This window comes from Papio anubis, chromosome 2 (genome assembly GCF_008728515.1).
Source record: "Papio anubis isolate 15944 chromosome 2, Panubis1.0, whole genome shotgun sequence".
NCBI classification, from domain to species: Eukaryota; Metazoa; Chordata; class Mammalia; order Primates; family Cercopithecidae; genus Papio; species Papio anubis.
In genome coordinates this window covers 167,179,866-167,198,226 of record NC_044977.1, presented here as the reverse complement: position 1 = coordinate 167,198,226, position 18,361 = coordinate 167,179,866, and the positions used below count along the sequence as shown (strand labels likewise).

At 35.4% G+C, this 18,361-nt stretch overlaps 1 long non-coding RNA gene across 1 annotated transcript in view; it reads right to left on the bottom strand.

The window, feature by feature from the left end:
- The window catches only part of LOC108584707, a 32,116-nt gene that overhangs the window by 2,751 nt on the left and 11,004 nt on the right, over positions 1 to 18,361 (bottom strand). The window contains exons 2-3 of the long non-coding RNA XR_001900145.3: positions 15,285 to 15,366; positions 4,855 to 4,991 (exon numbers count right to left, since the gene is read on the bottom strand). This is a non-coding gene — a long non-coding RNA (uncharacterized LOC108584707). The remainder of the gene's footprint in view (positions 1 to 4,854; positions 4,992 to 15,284; positions 15,367 to 18,361) is intronic.

The following is an 18,361-nucleotide window of genomic DNA, read 5'->3' as shown; positions in this document are numbered from 1 at the left end:
CTATGGGTGTGTTCTCACATAGGAATGTGACTGAAATACAATTTACTACCTTTCCTTTCTTTGTCTCAGTTGCATTAATGAATCAGAGCTCATTACTGGATTTGAAAAATGTTTTTCTGAGCTGAAGTCTGATGATCTGCCCTTAGACCAAATCCTTTGTTAAAAAAATATTTATTTAAGTTTTATTTACATACCATACCTGTACATATTTTCACAGTACATGTGATAATTTGATACATTCATATAGTCAAAACAAGGTAATTGAAAAATCTATATCTTAAATATTTATCTTTTATTTATGCCAGGAACATTCAAATTATTATTTTCTAGCTGTTTTGAAATATATAATTAAATAATACTAACTTCAGTTATCCTACTAATCTATCCAATGCCAGGTCTTATTTTTTCTAAGTGCATATTTATACCCATTAATCAACCTCTCTTTATCCCCCCTTTGCCTTTCTCAGATTGTGGTAACCACCAACCTACTCCTTGTCTTCTAGGGATCCACTTTTTTAGCTCCCACATATAAGTGGCAATGTGCTTAGATTATTTCACTTAACTAGTGATCTCCAGTTCCATCCACATTGCTGCAAATAACATAATTTTATTTTTTATATCTGAATAATATTCCATTGTGTGTATACACAGATTTTCTTTATCCACTCACCCATTAATGGATACTTATGTTGATTCCATATCTTGGCTATTGTGAATAGTGCTAAACGTGGGAGCGCAGATACCTCTTTGATATAGTAATTTCCTTTCTCTTGGATATATACCCAGTAGTGAAATTGCTGCATTGTATTATAGCACTAATTTTAGATTTTTTGTTTTGTTTTAATTTTTTTGAGGAACATTTACACTGTTTTCCATAGCACTATTTTACATTCCCACCAACAGTGTACAATATTAGTAATTCCCCTTTCTTCATGTCCTCACCAGCATCTGTTATCCTCTGCCTTTTTGATAAAGAGTCACTCTAATTAAGTGAGCAGATACTTCATTGTGATTTTGACTTGTATTTCTCTTATGCTTAGTGATGCTGAGCATTTCTTCATATGTGTTGGCCATTTATATGTCTTATTTTGAGAAACATTTATTCACATCTTTTGCTTATTTTTTAATTGGATTACTTACTTTTTTGTTATTTAGTTGTTTGACCTCCTTATATATTCTTGTTATTAATCCCTTGTTAGATGGCTAATTTGTAAATACTATCTCCCATTCTGGGGGTTGTCTCTTTAGTTTGTTGATTGTTTCCTTTGCTGTGCAGATTTTTAGCTGAATGTGATTTCATTTGTTTATTTTTGTTTTTGTTGTCTGTGTTTTTGAGGTCTTACACAAAAGAATCTTTGATCAGACCAATGTCCTGGAACACTCCCCCAAAGTTTTCTTCTACTACTTTCATAGTTTGAGGCCTTAGATTTAAGTCTTTAATCCATTTTGATGTGATTTTTGTATTTGGTGAGAGGTAGTGATATAGTTTTATTTTTTCTCATTTGGTTATCTAGTTTTCTTAACATCATTTATTGAAAAGAGTGTCCTTTCCCCATTGTATGTTCTTGGTGCCTTTGTTGAAAATCAGTCGGCTTTAAATGCATGCATTTATATTCTAGTCCACTGGTCTATGTGTCTGTTTTTATTCCAGTACTATGCTGATTTGATGACTATAGCATTTTAGTATATTTTGAGGTCAGGTGTAGTGTGATGCCTCCAGCTTTGTTTTTTGCTTAGGATTTCCTTGGCACTCTAGCATTTTTGTGGGCCTATATAAATTTTAGGATTACTTTTTCTCTTTCTGGGAATAGTATAGTGGTGTTTTTGATAGGGATTGCATAGAATCTGTAATTGCTTTGGATACTATCGTCATTTTAATAGTACTAATTCTTCCAATCCACAAGCATGGAATATTCTTTCATTTTTTTTGTAATCTCTTCAATTTCTTTCATCAGTGTTTTATAGTTTTCTTTGTATAGATCTTTTACTTTTTGATTAAATTGATTCCTATACATTTTATATTCTTTGTAGCTGCTGTACATGAGACTGCTTTCTTGCTTTTTTTCCACATTGTTCGCTGATGGTATATATAAATGCTACTGATTTCTGTATGTTGATTTTGTATCTTGCAATTTTAAATTAATATATCAGTTCTAAGAGTATTTTATTGAAGTCTAGCTTTTTTAAACTCTAATATTATGTTGTCTGCATACAAAGCTAATTTGACTTCTTCCTTACAATTTGGATACCTTATTGCTTCCTTTTGCCTAATTGCTCTAGCCAGGACTTCCAGTACTATGTTAAATAAAAGTAGTAATTGAGGAAATGCTTTCATTTTTTTCCTATTGGGTATAATGTTGCCTGTGGGTTTGTTATGTATAACTTTTAGTGATTTGAGTATGTTCTTTCTATACTTGATTGAGGGTTTTTATCATAAAGGGATGTTGAATTTTATTGAATGCTTTGTCAGCATCTGTTGAAATGATCATATGGTTTCTGTTCTTGTGATGTATCATGTTTAGTGATTTACATATCTTGAACCATCCTTGCATCCCTGAGAAGAATCTCATTTGATCATGGTGAATGATCTTTTTAATATTTTGTTGAATTTGGTTTGCTAGTATTTTGTTGAGGATGTTTGCACCTGTGTTCATCAGTGATATTGGCATGTAGTTTCCTTTTTTTTTTTGAGATAGTGTCTCACTCTGTCGTTCAGGCTGGAGTGCAGTGGCACAATCTTGGCTTACTGCAATCTCCACCTCCTGGGTTCACGCCATTCTCCTGCTTCAGCTTCCCGAGTAGCTGGGACTACAGGCACCCACCACCACAACTGGCTACTTTTCTTTTTCTTTTTTTCTTTTTTATTTTTTTGTATTTTTAGTAGAGATGGGGTTTCACCATGTTAGCCAGGATGGTCTTGATCTCCTGACCTCGTGATGCCTCGGCTTCCCAAAATGCTGGAATTACAGGTGTAAGCCACCGTGCCCAGCTGTAGTTTCCTCTGTGTGTGTGTGTGTGTGTGTGTGTGTGTGTGTGTGTGTCCTTTTCTGGTTTTGGTATCAGGGTAATCTGGCTTCATAGAATGATTTAGGAAGTATTCCTTCCTCTTCAATTTTTTTGAAGAGCTTGAGTGGAATTGGTATTAGCTGTTCTTTAAATGTTTGGTGGAATTCAGTAGGAAAGCCATCAGGTCCTGGACTTTTCTTGCATGTGAGACTTTTTATTACTGCTTCAATCTCATTACTTGTTATTGGTTCGTTCAGATTTTCTATTTTCTACTTATTTTCTTTCTAGGCCAAATCTTTGAGCTCAGCTAGACTCTTCCCTTGCTCTGCTTTCTACTCTGCCTATCACTAGATCTTTTCACATACCTCTTCCTTATATTTCTTGAAAAAACCCAAACCAAAGAAAAACCTTTTAAGTTTCTTATTTATCAAAGGCATTCTTAAGTTGATGAATATTAAATTCATCAAAATATTAATTTTAAAAATTATTAATATCACTCCTCACTCATGTAGCTTTTCACAATGTACAGGCTCTCTTATTTAGGCTCTACTCAACCAGAATTTAAATGTAAATGGCAAGTTTCGTAAATTCAGATAACACAGATAGAGTGTGATAAAAAGGAAGGAAGACAGCCAACAAAAGGTGAGCTACTAAGCCAACAGCCAACAAAAGGTGAGCTACTAAGCCAACACCCAACAAAAGGTGAGCTACTAAGCCAACTGATGTGCTTTGGCTGTGTCCCTCCCCAAAATCTCATTTTGAGTTGTAGTTCCCACAATCCTCACGTGTTGTGGAAGGGACCAGGTAGAGATAATTGAATTATGGGGGCGGTTTTCCCCATCTTGTTCTCATGATAGTGAGTTAGTTCTCATGAGATCAGATGGTTTTATAAGGTGTTTCCCCTGCTGTTCGCTCTGCACTCCTCCTTGCCTGCTACCATGTAAGACATGCCTTTGCTCCTCCTCTGCCATGATTGTGAGGCCTCCCCATCCATGTGAAACTGTGAGTCCATTAAACCTCTTTTTCTTTATGAGTTACCCAGTCTTGGGTATGTCCTTATTAGCAGCCTAAGAATGGGCTAATATACCAACTAACATGGTACATAACTTGACCTAGATCCTGCTTGGAAACGCTGGAAATTGATCACCAAGCTTGATAGCACAGTTCATAGAAAACATGCAACATAATTATCCGACTTGAAGTATAAGGAAACTGGAATATTTATATACAGATTATTGCAGAACCATTGGTGGAGAGCTGCTCATGGAAGTGTTAGTTCGTCAGCACTCCACCTGTTCGGTATGTGCATGCACACATATAGGCAATGGAGCCTTCCACAGTTCCAGCATCCTCAGGTGCACAGCTTTAGACACTAGAAGTTGGGTGTTGGCCAAAGGACTCTGAGATACTCATTTCCAAGTTCTGCTGCATAGTTTATTCAATGCTAAAAGAGAATCATGCCAAGTAGCCAGAGTAGGTGTAATTTTTGTCTTATGAATTAAGCGAGGTTTGGAAAACCTAAGTGACAAACTTAAAGTCACATAGTATAACATATGTACATGAAGGATATAGTTAGACAATTAGAGAGCATAGGGAAAAATACAGTCTGTACTTCCATTTGCTAGAGATTGGAGTTATTAGTATCAGTTTGACCCTTACAGGAGAGAGATTTGCTGCTCAGCTTTCTGAAGTGAACTCTGGGACCTCTCAGCCACATGAAGTCTTCAGACTTAGTTCAAATTGCAAAATGGCATAAACCATTCCCATTTCTCAGTGGTTTACGTTTGGCTGCTCTGCTCAATTGATACCACAGAAAAATGACCCATATTTCATTTCTTGCTGACTTACCTGCACATTAGGCAGTTTCTATTAAAGTCCTAATGTACCAAAGCAAGGTAAATGGATGATCAGGAGGTTGTTATATACAGCTCAAAGCTTCCACAGAGTCATCCACCTTGAGACATAGTCAGGCTAATTCTTTGAATCTAAAAAATAAGAAATACCTGCGTTAATTCGACACTAAAAATAAAGCAAGTGTTCCATATTTTTAATAGAGATAAATGCAGTTACAGATCTAAGAAACAATAACAATAACTAGTGAGAAGTCAAAATGCTCTGATAATGTATCTATAATTTATTCATTCAGCCTTTCATTCATAATTTTTCTATTGAATCTCTTTTATGTGCTTGACTTTGTGCTAAGTATCAATGCTACAAAAATAAGTATCACAGTCTCTGTTTTTATGGAACTCATGCTCATAGATAAGTGTGGATTCAAAAACTTTACTGGAAGCTGGAAACATTTAGATGCAATATATAATGTAGTCTACAATAGAATATATGATGATAAAAATGAAAGTGAAATAACAGACTGGGACCAGATTGTGAAGAGCCTTGACTGTGATGACAGGGCTGTGATGATAAGAACTCACTGAAATTTACTTTCCAACAGTAGAATGACTCAAGTATCAATAGCACGAAAATGAAGAAAATAATTTACCACAAAGAAAACTATGTAACCTGCTTCTTGAGTATTATTCTCCATTTTAAAGAAATGCCAAGTTATTAAAAACAACCTCTTAGGACTATATCAGCCACTGATCACGTTTGAATATCTTTGACTTGCTTATTTTCCTAGAGAAGACATCCATTGCTTACTGATATTTTATCCATGGCTCTGGCCCACCTTCAGAGGGCATTCAAGAAATCAATGGAAAGATATGGGAAATGTTATAAGCTATAGATACTTCTATTGGTTAGACTTCAGAAATTTTTTCAAAGGAGATTTATGAGTATGTATCTCAAGATTTTATTCTATTGGCTCTGTGCTTACAATAAAAATATGAGATGAGAATGTCTTAGAAATATAACACCAACAGCAAATTATTATTGAGGTTTTGTTGTGAGATACAATTGTGAATAACATGAGTAGACTCATTACCATCTTCACCTGGGAACTGGAGAGATGGTGAAACAGAGCTGCATCATGAAAAGAGCATGAAGCCCCTGAAATTGATAAGGAAATTAAGTAAAGTTTCAGCATACAAAATCATGTACAAAAATCAGTAGCATTGTTATACACCAGCAGCATTCTAGCTGACAAACAAATCCAGAACACATCTCATTTACAATAGCTACAAAGCAAATTAAATACCTAGGAATCCATCTAACCTAGGAGGTGAATGACCTCTACAAGGAGAACTACAAAGAACTGTTGAAAGAGATCAGAGACAACACAAATAAACAGAAAATATTCCATGCACATTGAATAGAAGAGTCAATATAGTTAAAATGGTCATACTTGCCCAAGGCAATTTACAGATCAATACTATTCCTATTAAAAGACCAATGTCATTTTTCACAGAATTAGAAAAATCTATTGAAAGTCACTGGGAACCAAAAAAGTGCCTGAATAACCAAAGCAATCCGAAACAAAAAGAACGAAGCTGGAGACATCATACTACTTGACTCCAAACTATATTACAAGACTACAGTAATAAAAATAGTATAGTACTGGTACAAACATAGACACATAGAACAGTGGAACAGAATAGAGAACCCAGAAATAAACCTGCATGCCTTAAACCTTCTGATCTTTTGCAAAATCAACAACGACAAAAGCAACAGGAAAAGTACTTCCTATTCAATAAATGGTGTTGGGAAGAATGAAAATGGACCTCTACTTTCCACTATCTATGAAAATTAACTGAAGATGGATTAAAGATTTAAATGTAAAACCTAACACTATAAAAATCCTAGAAGAAGACGTAGGAAATACCGTTCTCAACGTAGGCTTTGGCAAAGAAGTTATGGCTAAATCCCCAAAAGTAATTGCAATAAACCAGAAATTGACAAATGGGATCTAATTAAACTAAAGAGCTCCTGCGCAGCAAAAGAAATTGCTAACAGAGTAAACAGACAGCCTACAGAATGGGAGAAAATATTTGTACACTATGAGTGTGACAATGATCTAATAGCCTGAATCTACAAGGCACTTAAATCAACAAGCAAAAAACAATCCAATTAGAAAATGGGCAAAGGACATAAACAGATACTTCTCAAAAGAATATATACAGCTTGCTAACAAACATATGAAAAAAATGTTCAACATCCCTAATCATCAAAGAAATGCAAATCAAAACCACAATGAGATACCATCTCATACCAGTCAGAATGGCTATTATTAAAAAGTCAAGACACAACAGATGTGTGATACTGCAGAGGAAAGGGAATGCTTATACATTGAGGGTGGGAATAAAAATGAGTTCAGCCACTGTAGAGAGCAATTTGGAAATATTTCAGGGAACATAAAAATAGAATTGTCATTTGACTCAACAATCCCACTCCTGGGTAGGTACCCAAATGAAAATAATTCATTCTGTCTTAAAGACATATGCACCTGTATGCTCACTGTAGCACTATTCACAATAGCAAAAACGTGTAATCAACCTAAATGCCCATCAGCAGTAGGTTGAATAAAGAAGATGTCATACATATGCACCATGGAATACTATGTAGCCATATAAAACAACAAAATCATGTCCTTTGCAGAAACATGATGGAGCTGGAGGCCATTATCCTAAACAACATAACACAGGAACCAAAAACTAAGTACTGCATGTTCTCACTTACAAGTAGAAGCTAAACATTGAATACACTTGATTGTAAAGATGAGAACAATAGACACTGGGCATCATTATATGGGAGGGAGGAAGGGGGGCATGGGCTGAAGAACCACCTATTAGGGCCTATGTGTATAGCCTGGGTGACAGGATTTTGGGATCCCAAGGCACAGCATCATGCAATTTACCCGTATAACAACCTACATGTGTACCCTCTAATCTGTAATAAAAGTTGAAATTTTTTTAAAAAGAAAAGAGCATGGGACTTGCAGAAGAGAATGTCAAATTAACAATGGCAAAAGTGCCTAACCCTGCCTGATCTTAATTCTTCATTTGTAAACTGGAGATAATATAGTCACTTTTTTATTGCCCTCAATACTTACCCTGCTGTATTCAAGTATGTATCTATTTTTGAAAATTTATGACATAGGTCTGTGTTTATTGACTTTCCGTCTCCCCCATTAAAATACAATTTCTACCCATGCAGGAATATTATTAGTCTTGGGTACTGTGAGAAGTAGAATAATGGTCCCTCACAGATGTCCATGTTCTAATCTTCAGAAACATTGAATATATTACATTATATGGCAAATGATAATTAATGTACCGAATTGAATTAAGTTTGCTATCAGCTAACCTTAATTTAGGGACATGATCGAGATTATCCAGGTCCTTAAATAGAGAGATGGCAGTGTGAGGACTCAGCTGGGTATTGCTGACTTTGAAGATTAAGGAATGGGTCTATAGGCCAGGGAATGTGTGGGTGATTTCCAGGAGTAGGAAAGAGCAAGAAAATCGATTCTCCCTAGAAACTTCATTAGGACCACTGATCTGCTGACATGTTGGGTTTAACTAGCTGAGACCCATTTCAGACTTCTGACTTCCAGAAATGAACAATAATAAATTTGTATTGTTTTAAGCCATTAAGTTTGTAGCAATTTTTTAAACCAGCAGTGGAAAACTAATATGAACTGAAACACAGCAAAGACTAAATGTCTGGGTGAGTCTGTGCAGGCATATTTTATAAAGAATAAAAACACAATCACTTAAAATACTGTCACAATTTAAGAGGGTATTACATGGAGGCCTAGACAACATCACTGAGAGAAATTCATTTTCCAAGATGTACAGTAACTCTAATCAATGCCATCTCTATATTGTTATTTTCTCTCCCCATCACTGCCATTCTCTTCTTTCTGTTTTCCCTCATGTCATCATCACATTTTAGTATTCAATGCATTTAGGATTGAATAATAAATACTAATCACCAAGACACTCAATAATGTTATTTTATCACGTACTTAAGGCTAAGCACTGCAAGATAAAATGAACAGAAAATAATCAAACATAGGCACAAGGTGAGCCCAGAACATTTTTTCATGCCACAAAATAATAGATTATTTAATGAATGATGGAGATATATTAAAAATATACTTCAGCTAGTTTGAAGGGGCTCTAACTAGCCAAATCTGGGACAATTGGAACATATAAATAAAAATGCCAACTAATAAATATAGGATTATTGATGGTGTTAAACTCATACATAAATGCTAAAATTAGTGAGTAAAAGTTTCATTAAAGAATACCTATAATCTCATGGTACAGTCCCACAAATTAGTTACTAATTACAAAGAAAAAATTAATACAGGTATACCTCATTTTATTGCATTTCATTTTTAAAATCGTACTTTGTAGATATTGCATTTTTCACAAATTGAAGGTTTACGGCAACTGTGTTGGCAAATCTATTGGTACCATTTCCAACAGTATGTACTCTGTAACTCTATGTACATTTTGGTAATTCTCACACTATTTCAAAGTTTTTCATTATTATATTTGTTATGGTGATCTGTGATCAGTAATCTTCAAGGTTACTATTGTAATTGCTTTGGGGTGCTAAGAAATGCACCCATATGAGATGGTAAAATTAATCAATAAATGTTGTGGTGTTCTGACTGCTCCACTGATTGTCTGTTTCTCTGTCTCTCTCCTACTTTTTTGGCCTCCCTATTCCAGGAAATACAACCATATTGAAATTAAGCTAGTTAATAACCCTAAAATAGCATCTAAGTGTTCAAGTGTTAAAGTTCAAGACACACATCTTGCACTTTAAATCAAAAGCTAAAAATAATTCAGCTTAGTGAGGAAGACATGTTGAAAGCCACCATAGACTGAAAGATAGGCATCTAGATGTGACCAAATAGATAGCAAAGGTGTGAATGAAAAAACATTCTTCAAGGAAATTAAAAGTGCTATTCCAGTAAACACTCAAATGATAAGACAGTAAAACAGCCTTATTGCTGATATGAAGAAAGTTTTTCTGCTCCAAACAGATCAAACCAGCCACGATATTCCCTTAAGCCAAAGCCTATTCCAAAGTAAGGACCTAACTCTTTTCAAGTCTATGAAGACTGAGAGAGGTAAGAAAGCTGCAGAAGAAAAGTTTGAAGCTATCAGAAATTGATTCACGATGATGAAGGAAAGAAACCATCTCTCTAACATAAAAAAACAAGGTGAAGCACCAAGTGTTGATGAAGAAGCTGCTGCAAGTTATCCAGCAGATGTAGATAAGACCATTGTTGAAGGTACTACACTAAACAAGCTATTTTTGATGCAGATGAAACAACCTTCTATTCAAAGAAGATGTCATCTAAGACTTGCATAGCTGGAGAGGAGAAATCGATGCCTGGGTTTGATGAAAAGCTTCAAAATATAGACTGATTCTCTTTCTAGGAGCTAATGCCACTGGTGACTAAGTTGAAGCCAATGCTTATTGACCATTTAACAAATCCTAGGGTGCTTAACAATTATGCTACATCTACTCTGCCTGTGTTCTCTAAATGAAACAACAAAGCCAGGATCACAGCACATCTGTTTACATCATGGCTTACTAAATATTTCAACCCACTGTTGAGAACCACTGCTCAGAAAAAAAATAATTCTTTTCAAAACATTCCTGCTTATTGACAGTGGACATAGTCACCCAAGAGTTTGGATGGAGATGTACAGAGAGATTACTCTTGTATTTATGCCCACTAACACGTCAGTTCTGCAGCCCATGGGTCCAGAAGTAATTCTGACTTTCAAGTCTTACCATTTAAGAAATACATTTCATAAGGCTATAGCTGCTATAGATAGTGATTCCTTTATGGATCTAGGAAAAGCAAATTGAAAACATTCTGGAAAGGCTTTATCATTCTAGATGCCTTAAATAACATTTGTGATTTATAAGAGGAGTTCAAAGTATTAACATAAAGATAGTTTGGAAGAAGCTGATTCCAACCCTTACGGAATATTTTCAATGGTTCAAAACTTCAGTGGAGGAAATCACTGCAGATGATTATAGCAAGGGAAATAGAAATGGAAGTAACAGCAAAAGAAGTAGAATTAGAAGTAAAGCCTGAAGATGCTACTGAATTGCTACAATTTCATGACAGATATTGAAAGGATGAGGAGTTACTTACTTATAAATATGCAAAGAAAGTGTTCTCTTGCATTGGAATCTGTTTCTGGTGAATATGCTATAAACATGGTTGAAATGACAACGAAGATCTTGGAATATTATATAAACCTGCTTAATTAAACAGTGGCAGTGGTTAAGATACTCACTCTTATTTTGAAAGAGGTTCTACTTGGGTAAAATGCTATCAAACAGCATACCATGCCACAGAGAAATGTTTTGTGAAAGGAAGAGTCAATTGAAGTGGCAAACTTCAATGTTGTCTTACTTTAAGAAATTGCCACAGCCACCCAGTCTTCAATAACCACCACTCTGATCAGTCAGCCAGCATCATCATCAAGGCAAGAACCTCCACCAGCAAAAAAAATTATGACTTGCTGAAGGCTCAGATGATTATTAGTATTCTTTATCAATACAGTATTTTTAATTTAAATATTTACATAGCTTTTTAGGCATAGTGCTATTGCACACTTAATAGACTACAAGATAGTGTAAAGATAACATTTATATACACTGGAAACCAAAACATTTGTGTGACTCACTTTGTTGCATTATTCACTTTATCTGGTAGTCTGCAATTGAGCCTGAGATATATCTGGGGTGTCTATAATATTATGGTGGAGAAATCTAGCAGAAACCACCTAAATAAGAAACTAAATGTATGGCGAGTGTGATGAGCTCAAATATATAATCCCAGTACTTTAGGGAGGCGAGATGGAAGGCGGATCCGAGGTCGAGTCCCGAGACCATCCTGGCTAACACGGTGAAACCCGTCTCTACTAAGAAATACAAAAATAGCCCGGTGTAGCGCCTGTAGTCCCAACTTCTCGGGGAGAGCTGAGGCGAATGCGTGAACCGGGTGGCGGAGCTTACAGTGAGCTGAGATCGACCACTGCACTCAGCCTGGGCGACAGCGAGACTCCGTCAAAAAAAAAAAAAAGGCTAAATGTATTATCCGCTAAATTTAGGGAAAAAATATCATGTACCTCTTGATAAAGCTGCACTGAGGAAAGGAAATAACATCATTTCTACAGTATTTATACCCCAAAATATATAAAACCTGAATAATATCATGGAGATATATTAGATAAACCCAAACTGAAAGAAATGCTATAGAAAAACTGGCCTGTATTCTTTCAAATATTAGACCAAAGAAATTTTTCAAATGAAAGGGAATCTAGAAGAGATGACAAAATGCAGCGTGTGATTCTGAATTGAGTCCTGAATCAAGGAACAAGAGGCATAAAGGGTATTATATTATTAAGCAACTGACAAAATTTGAATAGGACTGAGGGATTAATTAATATTAAATCAATATTAAATGTCTGATTTACATAATTGCAATGTGAGTGAATAAAAGATTATCTTTATTCTTAGGCAATACATACCAAAATGGTTATGAATAAAAGGGATATAGATAAATATGCATTTACACCTTAGTATCCAAATGGGGTGAAATTGCAAACTAGGTGAATGTAGGTAAAATAATGATATACAAGAGTTCATTTTATTCTTTGCAACTTTCTTGTATAACAAATTACATCAAAATTTTAAGTTATAAGTAATAGCAATTAGTTCAGGTTTTATGCCTTCCAGAGAAGCTGACAACACCAGGTATTGATGAATGCATAGAAACACTGGAGGCAGTACTTAAGTGCTACAGCTGCATTGAAGAAAAAGTGATATTATATCCTAGTAACTTGATGATCTTTATACCTGTGGTAGGCTGAATGCTGTTACATTAATTATTTCTACATTCTAATCTCTGTTGAACATGTGAATGTGTTACTTTAAATGGCAGGAGGGTCTTTGAAACATGATTAAGTTAAAGATCTTGAGCTGGGAAGATAATCCTGAATTATGTAAGTGACCCAATATTAGGTATAGGAGTCTCTTCAAGGGTGGTAGGAGTGTCAGGTCAAGAAGGAGATGTGATAACACAAGTAAATGGAGTCAGTATCAGAGAGACTTGAAAGATCCTACACTGCTGGCTTTGAAGATGGAGGACCAGGAACAAAGGAGTACAGGCAGCCCCCAGAAAGTGGGGCAAAGTAAGCAAACAGATCCTTCCTCGACCCTCTGGGTAAGTGTGGCCCTTGATCCCTTGATTTAGGCCCAGTGAAACCCACTTCAGACCCTGGCCTGCAGAACTCTAATATAATAAATTTTCAGTATTCAAAGCTACACTAACTTTGTGGTAATTTGTTAACAGCAATAGGAAGCAATGTAACAGCTTATGTTACTTAAAAATATAAAAGACTTATAGCCAGTGTTTCTATTTCTAGGTATAGGGTTTGAAACTCTCATTTATGTAGCCAAAACATTTGGGCATAGTTTGTAATAGAATATTGGCACCATGGAATGCCACCAATGGGAAATAGTCTAGTCATCTGATGGGGAAACACCAAATGACTGAATCAGGAAAAATGTCAGCATAGATAAATCACAAAAATACAATGTTAAGTGAAACAAAACAAAAGATTGCTCTTTAAAATGTAGGTTCAAAAGGATATCATATGTAAAATTCTTAAAACATTAAAAGCATTACTCTCTATTAGGATGCTTGTATATACAAAAATGTATTTTTTATAGCAGCGAAATCATATATGGACAGCATGCATATCCAGTGAAGTGTCACATCTGAAAGAAGGGTAGTGAAATTGAGGAAAAAAATATCAAAGGTTCAACCAAATAAATGTAACAATTAAGTGAACTTGCTTAATGAATGTGGCCAGTGAGGAGGAAAGTCAGTTAGACTCTGGCATTTTTAACTCAAAAATGGAATATTTGTTGATAACTAAGCAAGAGTGGGAATAAAGAAGAGCATGTTTTGGGAGAAAGTATTTTTTTATTTCAGTCACTAAAGGGGTTTGAGGCATTTTTTCTGTAAAGATATTTACAAAGGGGTGATAGAGGGCTGTATAAAAGTTGCTGGAACTTTCTTGAACAAAAACGCGGACTCAGAAAATATGTGGGGTGTCAGGAAAGAGGAAGACAGAGTGCTTGCTGCTATTAAGTTGTTTTGGCTATAGCACAGCTTACATGCAACAGAGGGGATTAAAATGCTCTCAGAATGTAATTTGGGTATCAAGTCTTTTTAAGGGCTGTAAACTTTAAGCCTGAGACCTATGATTCTGGAACAAGGAATTTTTCACTACCACACACAAATCTTAGGCTATTATGTTGAATTTGCACCATAAGACATACAAATGTTCAATTTGCTGAGAAAATGATTAAAATTGCTTCCAGGAGTACAATTTTTTTATTTTAAAATCTTTTATTCTTTTTCTTTTTTGCCTTAGAACACTGCAGAAAAATGTGTTCATAAACTTCAAGACCTTTTTAAGATATCAAACAGATTTTAGTCAATGAATAATAATGAAAATGGCCTAAAGGCTTTCATATCTTTCTACCAGCATATTGTTGTTCATATTAATAGACTTTGCCATGTTATCTACTTTGGCTTAACCATCCACTAGAGGATAAAACTATTGAAGTAATTTTGGCGGTTTTCTTCCAGCGTCAAGTCATCACCGTGGGTCAGATCAATTTCTGTTATTTTCATGATAAATTCTTCTTTCTGTTACATTTAGCCTATATAGATCTTGGCTTAGCTCCTAAAGAAAGCGTTCTTCCTCTCCCTTAAGGCATATTCATTTCATCTTTCTGTATACTTTTCTAGATAGTTAGATTTATCCAAGAGTATACTGAGTATACATACAGACCCAGCAATGTAAATATTTATTTATAAATTAATCTTCTTGTGACTCCCCTCCCACCATACCCATTGTGCTGCTGAAAGAGCCTAGAATATCACCAGATATTGCCTTCTCTGTTTCTTCTCATTTATTGGTATTTGGTTCAAGAAATAGTGCTAGCCACTTATTTATATAATATAAATAACAGTTACTTAAGAAAAGAATTTAAAATCTTTTTTAACTATGGCAAAAATTATGGTGATATTGGTTTGAATCTGTGTTTCTACCCAAATCTCACATCAAATTGTAATCTCCAGTGTTGGAAATGGAGCCCAGGAGGAGTGACTAGATCATGAGGACTGTTTCCATGATTGGTTTATCACCATCCCTCTTGATATTGTCCTCATAGTGGTGAGTGAGTTCTCACAAAATTAGAGTTGTTTTAAAGTGTGTAGCACCTTCCCACCTTCTCTCTTGCTCCTGCTCCAGGTAACATACCTGTTTCTCCTTTGTCTTCTGCTATAATTGGAAGCTTCCTGGGACCTCCCCAGGAGCAGAGCTTCTATGTTTCCTGTATAGCCTGCCAAAACCATAAATAATTAAAACTCTTTTCTTATTACCCAACCTAAAGTATTTATTTATAGCAAAGGGAGAATGGCCAAATATATATATTTTTCGATTTTCAGTTTAAAACTATGTTTAGGATTTGTGTGTGTGTGTGTGTGTGTGAATGTGGAAGAATCATCTTTGTATGTACTAGGACTCTAGTTGCCTGGGAGAAAACAATGTTGGCCAGAAGCAGTTACTGTATACTGTGTTTAAGTCACCAGTATTCTTATCTACAAAAAAATCCTACCTAATTCAGGGGGTGTATTTAGGGTTTACTAGTCCTTTGCACAAATCGATTAAAAGCAAAATGGGATTCTTATAGGAAAAAGGAAATGTGAAGGAGAGGTCAAACTAGATAAGAAAGGAAGAAGAAGTATTTTGACCATCATCTTTAGAGCACTTTCTTTCTCTGAGACTTGAATATAGGGTTCAACTAATTTCCCATTGTCATAACAATGCACTATTTATGAGCTGAATCCCAATTCATCCTTGCTCATGCCTCTGGCATGTTTATCTAATGTATAGCATCTGTCAATATATTATACATTCCATGAGTGTCTTCTTTATTTTTCCCTTCCGGTCATTTCTAATGGAATGCTACCCATGTTAAGTGCAACCCTGTTTGTCTTCTAAAAAATATTGTGTTGTTTCCCAAGTGAAACTACGAGAACAAACAAGGCCAGTATGCTTAGATTCTTTTAAATTAAAATGTCCTGAGCCATATACTGAGAAATGTAAAATAATCCAAATTAAAAAATATATGAATTATCCCTTCCCTCCATTAATGTACCAATTCCGTCAGCAGAAGCAATTATATAGGTTTTTGTTTCGTGTTCCTTATTAACCACATATATCTCATTTCATTTCACTCATTGTATACATTGAGTATTTGGGATTTCTTCAGTGATGTCTAATATTTAACTGATTATTAAAATAAAATTTAGCGAATGTTAACATTTCAATTCCTAGTAATTTAGGTCAGCATTAGTTGTAAATATTAATACACAAATATCTCAAACATATTTGCAGGTCCAGTTCAAAGTTACTACAATAAAATAGATATCACAATAAAGTGACTCACACAAATTTTTGGTTTGAGTGGATATAAAGTTATGTGTATACTATAGTGTAGAGTAGACTATTAACTATGTAAAAAATTATGTCTAAAGAATATATACCTATCTTAATTAAAATACTTTGTGCTGAAAAATGCTGATGATCATCTGAGCCTTCACTTTTGCTGGTAGAGGATCTTGCCTTGATGTTGATGGCTTCAGACTGATCAGAGTGGTGGTTGCTACAAGAAAGCTGAAGTGGCTGTGGCAATTTCTTGAAAATAGGAGCTAATAAATTTTGCTACATGGAATCACTCTCCCTTTCACAAAGATTTTCTGTGGCATATGATGCTGTTTGATGGCATTTTACTCACAGTAGAGACTTTCAAAGGCAAGTCAATCTTCTCATATCCTGCTGCTGCTTTGTCCAAGTAGGTTTATATTATTATATTCTAAGTGTTTCATTGTCATTTCAGCAATGTTCACAGCATTTCACCAGGAGTAGATTTCATCTAAATAAATCACTCTATGTTCATCCATAGAAGCAACTCCTCATCTGTTCAGATTTTATTATGAAGTTACAGCAATTCACTCACATCTTTGAAGCTCTATTTCTAATTCTAGTTCTGTTGCTATTTCCACCATATTACAGTGACTTCCCTCACTGAAGTCTTGAACCCTGAAAGTCATCCCACGAGGGTTGGCGACTTCTTCCATGTGCCTCTTAATGTTGATATCTAAACATTGTTCATGAATCAAAATGTTCTTTACATGGCATCTAGAATAATAAATGCTCTAAAAAGTTTTCAATACAGTTTTTTCCACAGATTCATAAAGGAGATAATATCTATGTTGGCTATATGGCCTATGAAATGTATTTTTAAAAATAAGACTTATCAAAAGTGCTTACTGTATCCATGGGCTTCAGAATAGAGGTGTATTAATGTATGAAAGCTTGACAGTAATCTCTTGTATATCTCCGTCCAAGAACTCTTGGGTGAACATTGACAAAAGAGCAGTAATGTTTTGAAATTCTTTTCTGAACAGTGAGTCTCAATGGTTGGTAAAAATATTTAGTAAACCATTATGTAAACAGATGTACTGTGATCTGGCTTTGCTTCATTTAGAATACACAAGGCAAAGTAGTCTTAGCATAGCCGTTAAGAGCTGTAGGATTTTGGAATGTTCAGCCAGCATTGAACCCTCAACTTAAAGTCACAAGATGCATTAGGCCCCAGGAGAGGAGTCATTCTATACTTTGAAGTTTTGCATCAAGCCAGGTATCAATTTCTTCTCTTTCATGGCTATGCAGAGTCCTAGATGTATCTTCTTTGAGTAGAGGCTGCTGTCTACAGTGAACATATCTTGTGTAGTGTAGTCAGCTTCAACAGTGCCTAGCTAGGTCATTTCCATAATTTTCTGCAGCTTCTGCATCAGTATTTGCTTCACCACCTTGCACTTTTATGTTATAGAGGGGGCTTATTTTCTTAAAAGCTCATGAACAAATTTCTTCTAGCTTCAACTTTTCTTTTGTAATTTCTCACTTCTCTCAGACTTCATAGAATTGAAAGAGTTAAAAAAAAAAAAAAGAATTGAAAAGAGTTGAACCTACTGGCAAGATATGGCGAGGAATAGGAACAGCTCAGTCTCCAACTCCCAAGCGGCGACACAGAAGACCGGTGATTTCTGCATTTTCAACTGAGTGCTAAGGTTCATCTCTCACTGGGGAGTGCGGGGCCGATCCGTGCTAGTCGCTTCTGCAGCCCGACCAGCGACAGCTGAGCAGAGCGAGGCATCATGCCACAGGAAGTCTTGAGGGAAGGGAATCCCTTTTCTAGCCAGGGAACTGAGACACACAACACCTGGAAAATCGGGTAACTCCCTGCCCCAATACTGCGCTTTAAGCAAACA